Consider the following 15629-nt stretch of genomic DNA (forward strand, 5'->3'; position numbering starts at 1 on the left):
AAAGTGAATGGTTCAGTGCTGTCAGGGTTCTTCATGTATTAGTTCATGCAAAGTTAATAGAAAATGAACGAGCAAAAAAGTTATAATTTTCATAGCATAACTAAGGACCTTTTCATGTGAAACAGGCCTGTACACTGCTGCACAACTTGTGATGGGATAGAGATTGAAAGTACGTTAAGCATCTTTGCATGCGTCAGTATGAGTTACCTCTGTCATCATCATTGCTTCTGATAGAAAGCAGAAATTCAAGTGAAACTGCAGCAGCCACTGCAACCCTTTCCTAAAATGAATATGCTGCTTCCTATTATGATAGAGATTCATTGTAAGCCATGAAGCCTAATACTCCTCAATATTAAAGTTAAAATGAGAACTTGGAAAAATGCTCTTTTACTACATAATGGCTGGTAAAGTCTGTCTGAACCATGAGCTGTCTGATTCAGCCACTCAACAAGAGGCCTACACCTTTGGTTTCTCTAGGATGTTATATGTACACATACATTCAACTGTAAGTGGCTTTATGCTGTCCAAACCATGAGCATCATGAAACACAGAGACGGAAAAACAAGTTTGATGAACTTTAGGTTGGGTCACACTACAGATACGCTGCCACTGCGTATCCACTCAGTGTGACCCTACCCTAAAACATTAGTGTTTCAGAGAAATCACAGATTTAAAACCCACCCGGAATGGGGTAACAAGTTATTGTGGCTGCTCCTTCCTGCTGGTTTATATTAAAAGGAAAGACCAGTCAATGAAGCCTAGAAAGGTGGAGAGCAGCTGCAGGTATCACCCTCTATGACTACCTACCCTATTCCTGGTGGGTTTTAAACCGATGATCTCCCTTAAATGTCTCAGCATTTCAGAGTAAACTATAGTTTATTATTTTTAATACAGCATGTGTTTCATGCTGCCTGTGGTATGAGCAACATTAAGGCTAAGTTTCCTCTTGTTTTTATTTCTTGCCCAAATAAACGCGAGAAAAAATGGCAGAAAAAAACACCAATGTATTTTCCTGTGTTTTGGCATTTTTTCTTGCGTTTTTGCCTTGGTGTGGAAACTGCACTTTTTGGCTCCTTTGGCAGATTCCCTACTTCCCTTTTTTTAAAGAATTTTGTTGGGCAAAAAAAAAAAAAAAGGAAGCAGTAGGGATGGGAAAAATTGTAGTTAACGAAACTATTTTTTTAGAACAAAATTTTTATTAATTTTCAAACAGGGACCTAAAAAATGTAGCCAAAAATAATATGTATAAAATGTATAAAGGGGCCATTTCATTGTAAAAATGATATATTTTTTTAATTCATTTTGTGAAACTTTTTATTAATAATGCATTTTAATTATGTGTTTTATAAAGTGTGTGTTATTTACTTTTTTTTTTATTTTATTCTCTTTATTTTATTCATTATTTAGGTACTACTACTACTCCTCGCATGGAACAGACTGTTCCATGCTGGGAGCTGTAGTACCATTACCCTTACTAATAGACTAATTGGCCCGGGTGTCACCCCTGACACCTGTTGCGATCATCCTTTAGATTGCAGAGATGCGGAGCGGCTCTCTACAGCGCTCCACATCTCTGCTCTGTACTCACGGGCCGGCCAGTGAGGTGAATAGAAATTCACATCACTGATTCCTATTTGCTGCTGGTGTGTCATGGGTGTCACTTCTGACACCCGTTGCTATCCTCCTGCACCCGTGTGTCACAGGTGTCACTCCTGACACCCGTTGCGATCCTGCTGTATAATTTACAGAAGCCGGCGGCATGGTCACTCTTCTCTGCTCCCCTGCCCGGCACTGTACTCTTTGATGTGAAGTTCTCTTCACATCACAGATTCATATATGCCACTGAGAGTTGTGACTGGCTGGAACCATCCGGCCAATCACAACTCAACTCTCAGTGCCAAATATGAATCTGTGATGTGAAGAGAACCTCACATCACAGAGTACAGTGCCGGGGAGTGGAGAAGTGCGTCTGTGCCGCCGGCTTCTGTAGATTATACAGGAGGATTGCAACGGATGTCAGGAGTGACACCAACTGTGAGTACAGGTACTAAAGATCCCAGCATGGAACAGTTTGTTCCATGCTGGGAGTAGTACTAGTACCTAAATAGTGTGTAAAATAAAGAGAATAAAGTAAAAAAAAAAAAGTAAAAAAACACACACTTTATAAAACACATAATTAAAATACATTATTGATAAAAAGTTTCACAAAATTTATTAAAAAAGTATATTATTTTTACAATTACATGGCCCCTTTATCCATTTTGTATATTGCTGGCTCAATTTTATTCTACAAAATATAAATTTCATTCCCTACAATTTTTTTTTATCCCTTTTTATTTTGCAGTTGCCTATTGACTTGCAGTTAACATCTGGCCACAGCATTTTTTCACAAAGAAAAACACCATGAGGCAGAATGGGCGTTTTTATTGGTGTTTTTGCCATAAAAAAAAAAAAAAAAACAAGTGGAAACTTAGCCTGAACCAGACAAGTTCCCTTCAAGGAGATTTTTTTCTGACTGTTATAGCATGTTCACTGAATTGACAGGGTTCTTATTAACCCTCACCAATCTCAAGGACAGGGTTTTTTAGTTTTTTTTTTAGACCTTGATAACCAGCGGTCATGAATTTCTGTTCACTTTCTGTTATGGTCCAAGGGAAATAACCAACTGAGTTTGCAGAAAGGTGGCTGTCTGATCATTTAATATGCTATAAAAGTCAGCCATCAGAATTTCCCTTTATTATTTTAGAGGCATTGAAGATGGCAAATAGTTTAACTACTACTTCTCTCTGGAGAAGGGAAAAAATAACATATTAACATTTATTGTTAATATTTTTCCTCTCATGGCCATCTCTATTGATAATCATTGTCACATTCTGCCATAAATCTACCAACATTTGTTTAATGAGGAAATTTGGGGGGAATTCTAATACTAACCTTAAATTTCACCTCCTTTGTTCTTTTACGACTGTTACAGTAGGTGGCATATTCAGCCGACCCAAAAAGTCCCTTTGTCCCTTATAAAAAAGAATAGGACTCTAAATGACATATAATAGCTCAGCTTCATCTTAACTGTTCTTGCAAGAGCTTCTACCTCATCGATTCATCTATTCTTCATAGAGTTTTATTAAGCTTGTGAAGTAAAATAAACTGTTTCCTATACCAGCCAATCAGAATCAATAACTTGCTTCCCATGTCTTACTTGAGTACAATAACCAATTCTAGTTCTTATGGTAAAACTGTTCCTAACTGCATGTGTCTTAAGGTTCTGTCAGGCGGCATGGTTATGAAACTCGGAATCATCACAGAAAGCAGCATGCTCAATGCTCAGAGAAAGGAAAATAAAAAGAACAGCCAGGTTTTTTCATTCAATGAATGAATGAAAAACCATAAGATTTTAGAGATGAAGACCACAACTTTGCAGTTATTTAAATTCCCATGCAGGCAAGCACCAATACATCTGGAGAGGTTAATCATTGGAGACGTGGTGGGGTATGGAGTGAGGAACTTACTTCTGAGCTCTGGTAGGGGATGATTTAGCAAAACAAAGACAAAACACAACATAATTTTTTGTTGTTGCTGTTAACAAACAGGACACTAAACAAACAATACAAGACTTACGACTAAGTTACAGGACTAGGGAATACACTGTTGAGAACAAACCAGATGCTATATATCGGCTCGGGGAACTTTATTTATTAGATTTTTGGATCTCCATAAAACACCAAGGCCATGTTTATCTTTTTTGTAGAGGTGTTGCACAATGCACGAAAAATGTCCCTGGGGCTTCATACTACTCTGTGTGCCACTGTATGGTGACATATTACAGAGGTATTGTCAGTAGATTAATATAACCTTAATACAGCATTCCATGGAACATGACATGATGGCATGTATGAAGGTAAATTCATATACAGCAGAGCCTCGTAGACTTACATAGATGCTGTATTATGGCTTTGTGCAACCCTTCGGTTGTAGGCAGCCATAATATCATTGTATGTGTAAGCAATTAACATCTGGCTCCTGTAGTTCTTACAATGTGAAAAAAAACATGATAGAAAACCACTGAAAAACTCTTAATGTGAACTTTGCCCAAGTCCTCAAAACTTTATGAATAAGTCTGAATTTATATCTAATATTAATGAGCCATAGCTGATGATCTAAGCCCTTTTCTATTCAGCCAAATTCCTCTGATTCCTATATATCTACCTACCTACATACCTATCTATATATCTATCTCATATCTATCTATCTATCTAGCTACCTGCCTTCCTATCTATCTATCTATCTATCTATCTATCTATCTATCTATCTATCTATCTATCTATCTCATATCTATCTATCTATCTATCTATCTATCTCTTATCTATCTGTCTATCTCATATCTATCTATCTATCTATCTATCTATCCCATATCTATCTTTCTATCTATCTCATATCTATCTATATATCTATCTCATATCTATCTATATCATATCTATCTATCTATCTATCTCATATCTATCTATCTATCTCATATCTATCTATCTCATATCTATCTATCTATCTCATATCTATCTATCTATCTATCTCATATCTATCTATCTCATATCTATCTATATATCTATCTCATATCTATCTATCTCATATCTATCTATCTATCCATCTCATATCTATCTATCTATCTCATATCTATCTATCTCATATCAATCTATCTATCTCATATCTATCTCATATCTATCTATCTATCTATCTCATATCAATATATCTCTCTATCTATCTATCTAATATCTATCTATCTATCTCATATCTATCTATCTATATCTATCTATTTATCTATCTCATATCTATCTATCTATCTCATATCTATCTATATATCTATCTATCTATCTCATATCTATCTATTTATATATCTATCTCATATGTATCTTGCTATCTATCTACCCACCCATCTATCTAACCTATAAAAATATAGTCCAAACTTCTTAAGATCCAACAAAGTCATGCAAAGTAGAGAGTATGCCACTTTGATTTCTTTAACAGCTATAACTAAAGAGCTTATAAAAACATTTTAAAAAAATTATAGTATTATCATGCTTATTCTGTATAGTTAATTCCATATGATGTCTATGAGTGCTTCAGATTCTCTAGTCGGTATTTTTGTGTGTTCTACATGCTAAGCAGTCATTTCTTAGCTAGAGACATTTTAGATGGACATTGGGTCATTAGGTAACATTGCTGGATATCTTTGATGCTGTACAGACTAGTAGTGTCAATCAAAACACTGCAAAAGACTTAGTGGTATGTAATATCATATGTCAAGGGCCTTACTTTTAAATGCTTTCCGGAAGAAAAGATTGTGCCTGTCCTCTTATTATGTAGTGTTAGGCTATGTTCACATAGCCGAAAATGTGTGGAATGTACGCCCCGAAAACATGGGTGGACATGTTCTGGCGAGCTCTAGGACTGCTCAGAAATGCACTCATAGACATCAAAGCATTTCTTTGGATGGGGATTTCCACGGCATAAACATCTACAGCGGAAATTCCGCCATGTGCACAGTGCAGCAGAATCCCATTAAAATCAACGGGCAGCGGAATTTGCGAAAGGAATATTCCCATGAAATTCTGCCTGAAAATTCTGCAATGTCAACATAGCCTTATGATTTGTTTTTTCTATTCCCCACCTTCAATGTAGCCATATAGGGGTTTGTTTTTTATGGCATCATTTACTCTACTAAGAAACATTAAAAAAATTACTTGTGGGGTAGAATGGAAAAAAAACACCACCATTTTTCCATTTTATTTTGGGTTTAGCTTTTACAAAGTTCACTGTTCAGTATAAATGCCATAAGAAGTCAGTACTGTTATGGTGATATGAAAGGTATATAATGTCTATGTTCTGCTTCTTTTCAAATAAACAAAACAACCTTTAAAAATGGAGAAAACAAATATTTACACTGTCATATTCAGTGACCCATCATTTTTTATCTTGTTGTCCATGGACCTGTGTGAGGGCTTGTTTTTTGTGAATTTAAAGGAGTACTCTGGTGCAGAATATTCCCGCTCCGTCCTGCCCGGGCTGCAAAAAAATGAAAATAAACAATCACTCACCTTCCTGGGTTCCCGCGGAGCGCCACTACAGCTGATCGGTCCATCTTCTTCATACTTCCGGGTGTAACGAAGCGTCACATGGCGCTCAGCCTATTATGGGCCGAGGCAGAACATCGTGGCGGCCAGCTTTAGGCTGAGCGCCATGTGACGCTTCGTTACACCCGGAAGTATGAAGGAGGTGGACCGGAGGACCGATCAGCTGTAGTGGCGCTCCGCGGGAACCCAGGGAGGTGAGTGATGGTTCATTTTCATTTTTTTTGCAGCCCGGGCAGGACGGAGCAGGAATATTCTGAACCAGACTACTCCTTTAACACAGGTTTTCATTGGTTTATTGGAGTACATTCTGTATGACTTTTAGATCACTTTTTACTCCACGTTTTGTCTACACTGGCAAAGTGTCAGAAAGTTTATTTATTTATTGATATAATTATGAAACAAAAATAAACTATATGATGCTAGAAATGTCTATTTGACTTTATTACAGAACAAGCAACTCTTGAGCATTAGTCGGGTTAGATGGTTTATCATGGACTGTTCCATTTTGTTTACAGATGAACTTCCATGTACATGTGGTTGCGATAACTAGCTTTATAGACAAAAGTATTCTGTGGGCTTTAAAGCAGCAATCCGAGATATTTTTTATTTTTATTATTTTAACTCTCCACTTTTAACATTAGTTAAACAGCTCTGATGATCCTTCTTTTACCCAACAGCTTTATTTCCCTAATACAATCCCATTCGGCTCCTGCTGATTGCCACAGTGACCAGCGAAGTGACTGTTTGAGACCCACAGTGACTAATGTGTCTTCCTCTATGTGACGCTCAACTTGATAAAGAAAGTGCATAGAGATGCATAGAGAACATGACTCCTGGTCCGCACAGTAGTCACTAAGGGATTTGGACAGTCATATGGGCAACCGCGGGGACAGAGCAACATTGAAGCTGCTGGGTAAGTAAAGGATCTGTGCGGCTAGTTAACCAACTCATGTTACTGGTATGGATTAAAAGTTCTTGGGGGTAGATTTATCAAGCTGTCTTATAGAAAGATTCTCTTTGTTGTCCATAGCAACCAATCACAGCTCAAATGTAATTTCTCATATTTTTCTGGTTGGTTGAATTCATGTTTAAATTCTTATTGTTATTATTACATAAACTTTTGCATTTGCAGAACCGAAAGTGGTTATTCTGTTTAATGAAGGAGGAAATTTGTCTATATGCTTCAGGGTATGGATGAAATAACTAAATTTAAATTGTGGGTTCAAAAATGTCCAGAATAGAACTGTTTAAAAAAAAATGATAATATGTAATATGTCAGTCTATATGGTTATCGAAAATGAAGTTTACTCCTGAATGAGGCCAAACAAATTAGGATAGAAAAAATGCAGAAGGCCCAGATGCACAATGGTGTAGGAGGATATCACCTTAGTGTCTGCAATTTTAGAACAAGATGCGGAAATACTAAAATCTATTGACCTTTTGTGGAAATGTTATAAGCCTGCAGAGATTTATTAAGGATTCTTAGATGTAAGCCGAAGTTACTAGAATAGTTATACAAAATAACAATCATACTATTCAATCTTGTCAATATATTGACCATAGTTCTGGTATGCTGATGATAAACTATATTTAGCCATACTTAGTGATTCTAAGTGCCCATCCATCCATATATACAATATCTACTATATCTATCTAAAACAAAAACAAGGATAAGTTGGCCAGCACATACTGATACCGAAACTACTGCATGGACCCGGCATACAGGTGCACGCTGCTAGGCTGAATATACATAAACATATATCTATCTAGCTATCTCTCACATATCTTTAACCCCTTTAAGGATTCAGCCCATTTTCACCTTAAAGGGGTACTCCTCCCCTAGACATCTTATCCCCTCTCAAAGGATAGGATATAAGATGTTTGATCGCAGAGCAGTGGGACCCCCGCAATCTCTCCTGCAGCCCCCCGAGTCATCAGCTATACGGAGCTAAGTTTGCTCCGTGGCTGATGACTCACGATACTGGGGCCGGCGGTTTATGATATCATGGCCCTGCCCCCTCGTGACATCACGCCCTGCCCCCTTAATGCAAGTCCAAGGGACGGCGGTCACACCCCCTCCCATAGACTTGCATTAAGGTGGTGTGGCGTGACGTCACAAGGGGTCACGATAGTCCGGGCCCTGTATCGTGAGTCATCAGCCACGGAGCCAACTTAGCTCCGTATAGCTGATGACTCAGGGGGCTGCAGGAGAGATTGCGGGGAAATACTATGCCATAGCACAGCATTGATCAGTGTTCTCTGCTTTCCAGGCTTGGAGCAGCAGATCGCTGATCGGACGACGAGAAGGCAGGTGAGGACCCTCCTGTCGTCCAATAAGCTGATCAGGACATCGTAATACACCTCTGGAGCTTATGGATGCTTATGGTTTAGTTTTAGACGCCGCGATCAACTTTGATCGCAGAGTCTAAAGGGTTAATGCAGGACATCAGCCTGATCGGCCGTGCCCGGCATTAACCCTGCTGATAGCAGTCGGGACCCACAGGGTTTAAAGCGTTCTTCGGTCATGAGGATGTTTTAAACCCCGTTAATGGGACCAGGGCGTACAGGTACGCTCTGAGTCCTTGAAGGGGTATTCCAGGCCAAAACTTTTTTTTATATAACAACTGGCTCCAGAAAGTTAAACAGATTTGTAAATTACTTCTATTAAAAAATCTTAATCCTTTCAGTACTTATGACCTTCTGAAGTTAAGGTAGTTTTTTTCTGTCTAAGTCCTCTCTGATGACACCTGTCTCAGGCAACGCGCCGTGTTTAGAAGCAAATCCCCATAGCAAACCTCTTCTAAACTGGGCGTTTCCCGAGACAGGTGTCATCAGAGAGCACTTAGACAGAAAATAACAACCTTAACTTCAGAAGCTCATAAGTACTGAAAGGGTTAAGATTTTTTAATAGAAGTCATTTACAAATCTGTTTAACTTTCTGGAGCCAGTTGATATATATAAAAAAGTTTTTGCCTAGAATACCCCTTTAAGGATTTGAGAACGGGGGCGTACACCTACGCCATGCCTCCCCAAGGTGTTAAGGCTATGTCCACACATACAAAGTCAACTGCATATTTTGCTGCATATTTTCTGCAGCTGATTTTGCTGTACGTGTGAACATACCCTAAAGGGGCTTTACCATGATCTAATTTCCAAATGTCTGCCTCTGAAAAATAATGCAGACATTAAGTCCAAAAAAGTAAGGTAAAGGTTCAGCTCACCATAAGCAGCATGCAGACCCAGATCGCAATGAACTCAGCACACCTTCCAGCGGAAGCCAAGGAATGAGCAAGGGCCGTGTTCCCAGGTGTAAGGATGAAGCAAAAATGAGGAAAATCCGGCTCCCAGGACTGGATAAAAATTAGGCTTTAATGAATCATATTAAAATCCAAAAATAGAAAAGGGGGATGAAGTAAAAGCACAAACGAAACGGACCAACGCGTTTCGACTTGTTAACAAGTCTTAATCATGGTCCAAGATTAAGACTTGTTAACAAGTCGAAACGCGTTGGTGCGTTTCGTTTGTGCTTTTACTTCATCCCCCTTTTCTATTTTTGGATTTTAATATGATTCATTAAAGCCTAATTTTTATCCAGTCCTGGGAGCCGGATTTTCCTCATTTTTGCTTCATGCAGACATTAAGACCTTATTTCCTTGTCTCTGTATTCTTTTTATGCTCTCGCCTTTTCATATGAATATCTGTGTGATGGACGGAGCTTCTGAATGTCACATGATTTCCTTTAAACTTCATTTCCCAGCAGTCATTAGTGCAGATGCTCATTCCTGTGCTATATCAAGAATGTAATTGTGAAGTTATCTCTTCTCTCCTCACACAGCGTACAGTTTTATTATAGTGAATATTATCCTACCTTCCTGACAAATGAATTGAGAGTAACAGGAGGAGATTTAGCAAAACCTGTGTTTAAGGAAAAGTGGTGCAGTTGCCCATAGAAACCAATCAGATCCCAGCTTTTATTTTTTTTAAAAGGCCTCTAAAAAATAAAAGAAGCAATCTAATTGGTTTCTATGTGCAACTGCCCCAACTTTCCCTCTACACATGTTTCAATAAATCTTTCACACTGACGTGGATAATATAGAAGCTGTACAGTACATTATATTATATAAGGTATGTTTACCTCACCCTAGGCAGGGAATATTCAGCCAGACTCTTTCATATATATTTCTTGCAGAGAATGATGACCTTCTAGAAGCTTCTGTGAGGTCAGTATATCAGCTGTACAGTATAATACAGTCTATGTGGCTGTATATTCACAGTGTGTGAGGAGAACTGAGCAACTGAGCATGTCTGACCAAAAGAGGAAACTGCCTACATAACATATCCTATGGCAACAAGCAAACAAGAGAGCATCCAGTCTGTTTTGGTGGGGGCACCTTTCAAAAGGTACATATTTCTGATAATTACTTGTATTTGCAAATATGTTTAATTTCACTGAAAGGGGTATTCTGGGCAAAAACATTTTATCCCTTATCCAAAGGATAGGGGATAAGATGTCTGATCGCAGGGGGTCCCAGCAGCACTCGCATTCTATGCAGGAGCTGCACCTCCAGTTTCGGAAACCTCCGGGTTTCCGGGACTGGGGATGTGACGTCACGCCCCCTCCATTCATGTCTATGGGAGGGGGCGTGATGGAGACGCGGCTCCCGCATAGAATGCAAGTGCTGCAGGGAGATCGCGGGGGGTCCCAGTGGCAGGCCCCCCAAGATCAGACATCTTATCCCCTATCCTTCGGATAGGGGATACAATGTTTTTGCCCGGAATACCCCTTTAACCCCTTAAGGACGCAGGACGTAAATGTACGTCCTGGTGCGGTGGTACTTAACGCACCAGGACGTACATTTACGTCCTGTGCATAACCGCGGGCATCGGAGCGATGCCCGTGTCATGCGCGGCTGATCCCGGCTGCTGATCGCAGCCAGGGACCCGCCGGCAATGGCCGACGTCCGCGATCTCGCGGGCGTCCGCCATTAACCCCTCAGGTGCCGGGATCAATACAGATCCCGGCATCTGCGGCAGTACGCAATTTCAATGAATGATCGGATCACCCGCAGCGCTGCTGCGGTGATCTGATCATTCAGAACGCCGCACGGAGGTCCCCTCACCTTCCTCCTTCCGGCTCCCGGCGTCTTCTGCTCTGGTCTGAGATCGAGCAGACCAGAGCAGAAGATCGCCGATAACACTGATCTGTTCTATGTCCTATACATAGAACAGATCAGTATTAGCAATCATGGTATTGCTATGAAAAGTCCCCAATGGGGACTATTCAAGTGTGTAAAAAAATGTAAAAGTAAAAGTAAAAAAAGTGAAAAATCCCCTCCCCCAATAAAAAAGTAAAACGTCCGTTTTTTCCTATTTTACCCCCAAAAAGCGTAAAAAATAAATTTTATAGACATATTTGGTATCGCCGCATGCGTACCGTAAATGTCCGAACTATTAAAATAAAATGTTAATAATCCCGTACGGTGAACGGCATGAACGAAAAAAAAAAAAGTCCAAAATTGCTACTTTTTTAATACATTTTATTAAAAAAAAATTATAAAAAATGTATTAAAAGTTTTTTATATGCAAATGTGGTATCAAAAAAAAGTACAGATCATGGCGCAAGAAATGAGCCCTCATACCGCCGCTTATACGGAAAAATAAAAAAGTTAGAGGTCATCAAAATAAAGGGATTATAAACTTACTAATTTGGTTAAAAAGTTTGTGATTTTTTTGAAGCACAACAATAATATAAAAGTATGTAATAATGGGTATCATTTTAATCATATTAACCCTCAGAATAAAGAACACATGTCATTTGTACCATAAATTGTACGGCGTGAAAACGAAACCTTCATAAGTTAGCAAAATTGCGTTTTTCTTTTTAATTTTCCCACAAAAATAGTGTTTTTTGCTTGCGTCATACATTTTATGATATAATGAGTTATGTCATTACAAAGGACAACTGGTCGCGCAAAAAATAAGCCCTCATAATAGTCTGTGGATGAAAATATAAAAGAGTTATGATTTTTAGAAGGCGAGGAGGAAAAAACGAAAACGTAAAAATTAAATTGTCTGAGTCCTTAAGGCCAAAATGGGCTGAGTCCTTAAGGGGTTAATGCATCAGTTTAAGCCTATTTATCTTCATGCTAAAACCCCTTTGAGTTCTATTTTGTATTAAATATTGGTGATTTTTCCAGTGTAATCCCAATAATTCAAAAAATTTCATTAGCCCCAATAACTCAATAACTACAATAAGCCCCATTAGCTCAAAAAATCCCATTAGCCCCAATAACTTAAATAATAACGTTAGACCCAATAACGCAAAAAATCCCATTAGCCCCAATAACTTAAATAATAACGTTAGACCCAATAACTCAAAAAATCCCATTAGCCCCAATAACTTAAATAGTACAATTAGCCCTTATAATTCAAATAATAACATTAACCCCAATAACTCAGAAAATCCCATTAGTGAGACTATATGTGTAAAACTTAATGGAAATGTAAAGTGTATGTTCACAAATGCCAGAAGCCTAGCAAATAAAATGGGGGAGCTTGAGGCCTTGATTCTGGAGGAACATATTGATATAGTTGGGGTCACTGAGACATGGCTGGACTCCTCGCATGACTGGGCTGTCAATCTGCAGGGGTTTACATTGTTTCGCAAGGATAGAATGAACAGAAAAGGTGGTGGAGTCTGTCTGTATGTTAGAAGTGGTATGAAAGTCAGTGTGAACGATGCCATAGTGTGTGATGATTCTGAGGATGTGGAATCACTGTGGGTAGAATTACAAAAGGAGGGAAATATTGAAAAAATTGTATTTGGTGTAATCTACAGACCCCCTAATATCACTGAAGAGATAGAAGGTCAGCTGTATAAACAAATAGAGAGGGCCACCCGGGCCGGTACAGTGGTAATAATGGGAGATTTTAACTATCCAGATATTGATTGGGGCCGGGGGCTGGATAAAACTACAAAGGGGAGAAAATTCCTAAATTTATTGCAGGATAATTTTATGGGCCAGTTTGTGGAGGACCCAACAAGAAGTGATGCCTTGTTGGATCTGATCATTTCCAACAACGCAGAGCTGGTTGGTAATGTAACTGTGCGGGAAAACCTTGGTAATAGCGACCACAATATAGTTACTTTTGACTTAAAATGTAGAAAACAAAGACAGACGGGGAAGGCAAAAACATCTAACTTTAAAAAGGCAAATTTCCCTGGGCTGAGGGCTGCACTACAGGACATAGACTGGGGGGAGGTGTTCTCAAATACTGATACAGAAGGTAAATGGGACATCTTTAAATCAACTCTACATAACTATACAGCTAAATATATACCAAAGGGGAACAAATATAAACGCTTAAAACTAAATCCTACATGGCTGACAAATTATGTTAAAGGAGCAATAAACAACAAAAAAATATCCTTCAAAAAATACAAATCTGATGGGTCAGCTATAACATTTAAACAGTACAAGGAGCTTAATAAAATCTGTAAAAATGTAATAAAAACAGCAAAAATTCAAAATGAGAGACAGGTGGCCAAGGAAAGCAAAACTAATCCTAAATATTTTTTTAGATATATAAATATAAAAAAAACAAGGACAGAGCATGTAGGACCCCTTAATAATGATAATGGGGAGGTTGTCACAGGCGATCAAGAGAAGGCGGAGCTACTGAATGGGTTCTTTAGTTCTGTATATACTATGGAAGAAGGAGGAGCTGACATTGGACAGGTCAGTGCTGGTAACACATCATGTAATGTACTGAACTGGCTTAATGTAGAGATGGTACGAGGTAAAATAAGTAAAGTAAATGTAAGCAAATCTCCAGGACCTGATGGACTGCACCCAAGAGTTCTTAGAGAGGTAAGTTCAGTAATATCTGTACCCTTGTTCATGATATTTAGAGATTATCTGGTGTCTGGTATTGTGCCAAGGGACTGGCGCAAGGCAAATGTGGTACCAATCTTCAAGAAAGGCTCTAGGTCTTCGCCAGGCAATTATAGACTGGTAAGTTTAACGTGCATTATGGGTAAATTGTTTGAAGGACTTATAAATGATTACATACAGCAATACATAGGGGATAATTGTATTATAAGTGATAGCCAGCATGGGTTTACTAAGGATAGAAGTTGTCAAACCAATCAAATTTGCTTTTATGAAAAGGTGAGTAGAAGCCTTGACAGAGGAATGGCTGTGGATATAGTGTTTCTGGATTTTGCTAAAGCGTTTGATACTGTCCCTCATAGACGTCTGACAGGTAAGTTAAGGTCTTTGGGTTTGGAAACTTTAGTTTGTAACTGGATTGAACACCGGCTCATGGATTGTACCCAGAGAGTGGTGGTCAATAATTCGTACTCTGTTTGGTCCCCGGTTATTAGTGGTGTACCCCAAGGTTCTGTACTGGGCCTGCTGTTGTATAATTTATTTATCAATGATATAGAGTATGGTATTAACAGCTCCGTTTCTATCTTTGCAGATGACACCAAGCTTTGTAGCATTGTACAGTGTATAGAGGATGTGCATAAGTTACAAGATGACTTGGATAGACTAAGTGTCTGGGCATCCAGTTGGCAAATGAGGTTCAATGTGGATAAATGTAAAGTTATGCATCTGGGTACTAATAACATGCATGCGTCGTATGTCTTAGGGGGGATTAAACTGGCAGAGTCACTGGTAGAGAAGGATCTGGGTGTACTTGTAGATCACAGACTTCAGAATAGCATGCAATGTCAGGCTGCTGCTTCCAAAGCCGGCAGGATATTGTCATGTATCAAAAGAGGCATGGACTCAAGGGACAGGGACATAATACTCCCCCTTTATAAAGCATTGGTACGGCCTCACCTGGAATATGCTGTTCAGTTTTGGTCACCTGTTCATAAAAGGGACACTGTGGAGCTGAAAAGGGTGCAGAGACGTGCGACTAAACTAATATGGGGCATGGAACATCTTAGCTATGAGGAGCGATTAAAGGAGTTACAATTGTTTAGTCTTGAGAAGAGACGTTTAAGGGGGGATATGATAAACATATATAAGTATATAAATGGCCCATACAAAAAATATGGAGAAAAACTGTTCCAAGTTAAACCCCCCCAAAGGACGAGGGGGCACTCCCTCCGTCTGGAGAAGAAAAAGTTTAGTCTAAAGGGGCGACACACCTTCTTTACCGTGAGGACTGTGAATTTATGGAACGGTCTACCTCAGGAACTGGTCACAGCAGGAACAATTAATGGACGTACCGTATTTATCGGCGTATAACACGCACTTTTTAGGCTAAAATTTTTAGCCTAAAGTCTGTGTGCGTGTTATACGCCGATACACCCCCAGGAAAGGCAGGGGGAGAGAGGCCGTCGCTGCCCGCTTCTCTCCCCCTGCCTTTCCTGGGGTCTAGAGCGCTGCTGTCGGCCCTTCTCACCCCCTGGCTATCGGCGCCGCTGCCCGTTCTGTCCCCCTGACTATCGGTGCCGGCGCCGATAGCCAGGGGGAGAGAAGCGGCACC

General features: G+C 39.3%; 1 protein-coding gene across 7 annotated transcripts in view; it reads right to left on the bottom strand.

Moving 5' to 3' along the window:
- Positions 1 to 15629, bottom strand: part of LOC130269518 (small conductance calcium-activated potassium channel protein 2-like) — a 198512-nt gene that overhangs the window by 22635 nt on the left and 160248 nt on the right. Inside the window, exon 8 of one of the 7 annotated variants that reach the window (XR_008843550.1) lies at positions 2935 to 3014. The exons of the other annotated variants lie outside the window; for them this stretch is intronic. The gene's annotated coding sequence lies outside the window, so the exon portion shown is untranslated. The remainder of the gene's footprint in view (positions 1 to 2934; positions 3015 to 15629) is intronic. 7 annotated transcript variants of the gene reach the window in all.

The sequence above is a fragment of the Hyla sarda genome, chromosome 1 (genome assembly GCF_029499605.1).
Source record: "Hyla sarda isolate aHylSar1 chromosome 1, aHylSar1.hap1, whole genome shotgun sequence".
NCBI classification, from domain to species: Eukaryota; Metazoa; Chordata; class Amphibia; order Anura; family Hylidae; genus Hyla; species Hyla sarda.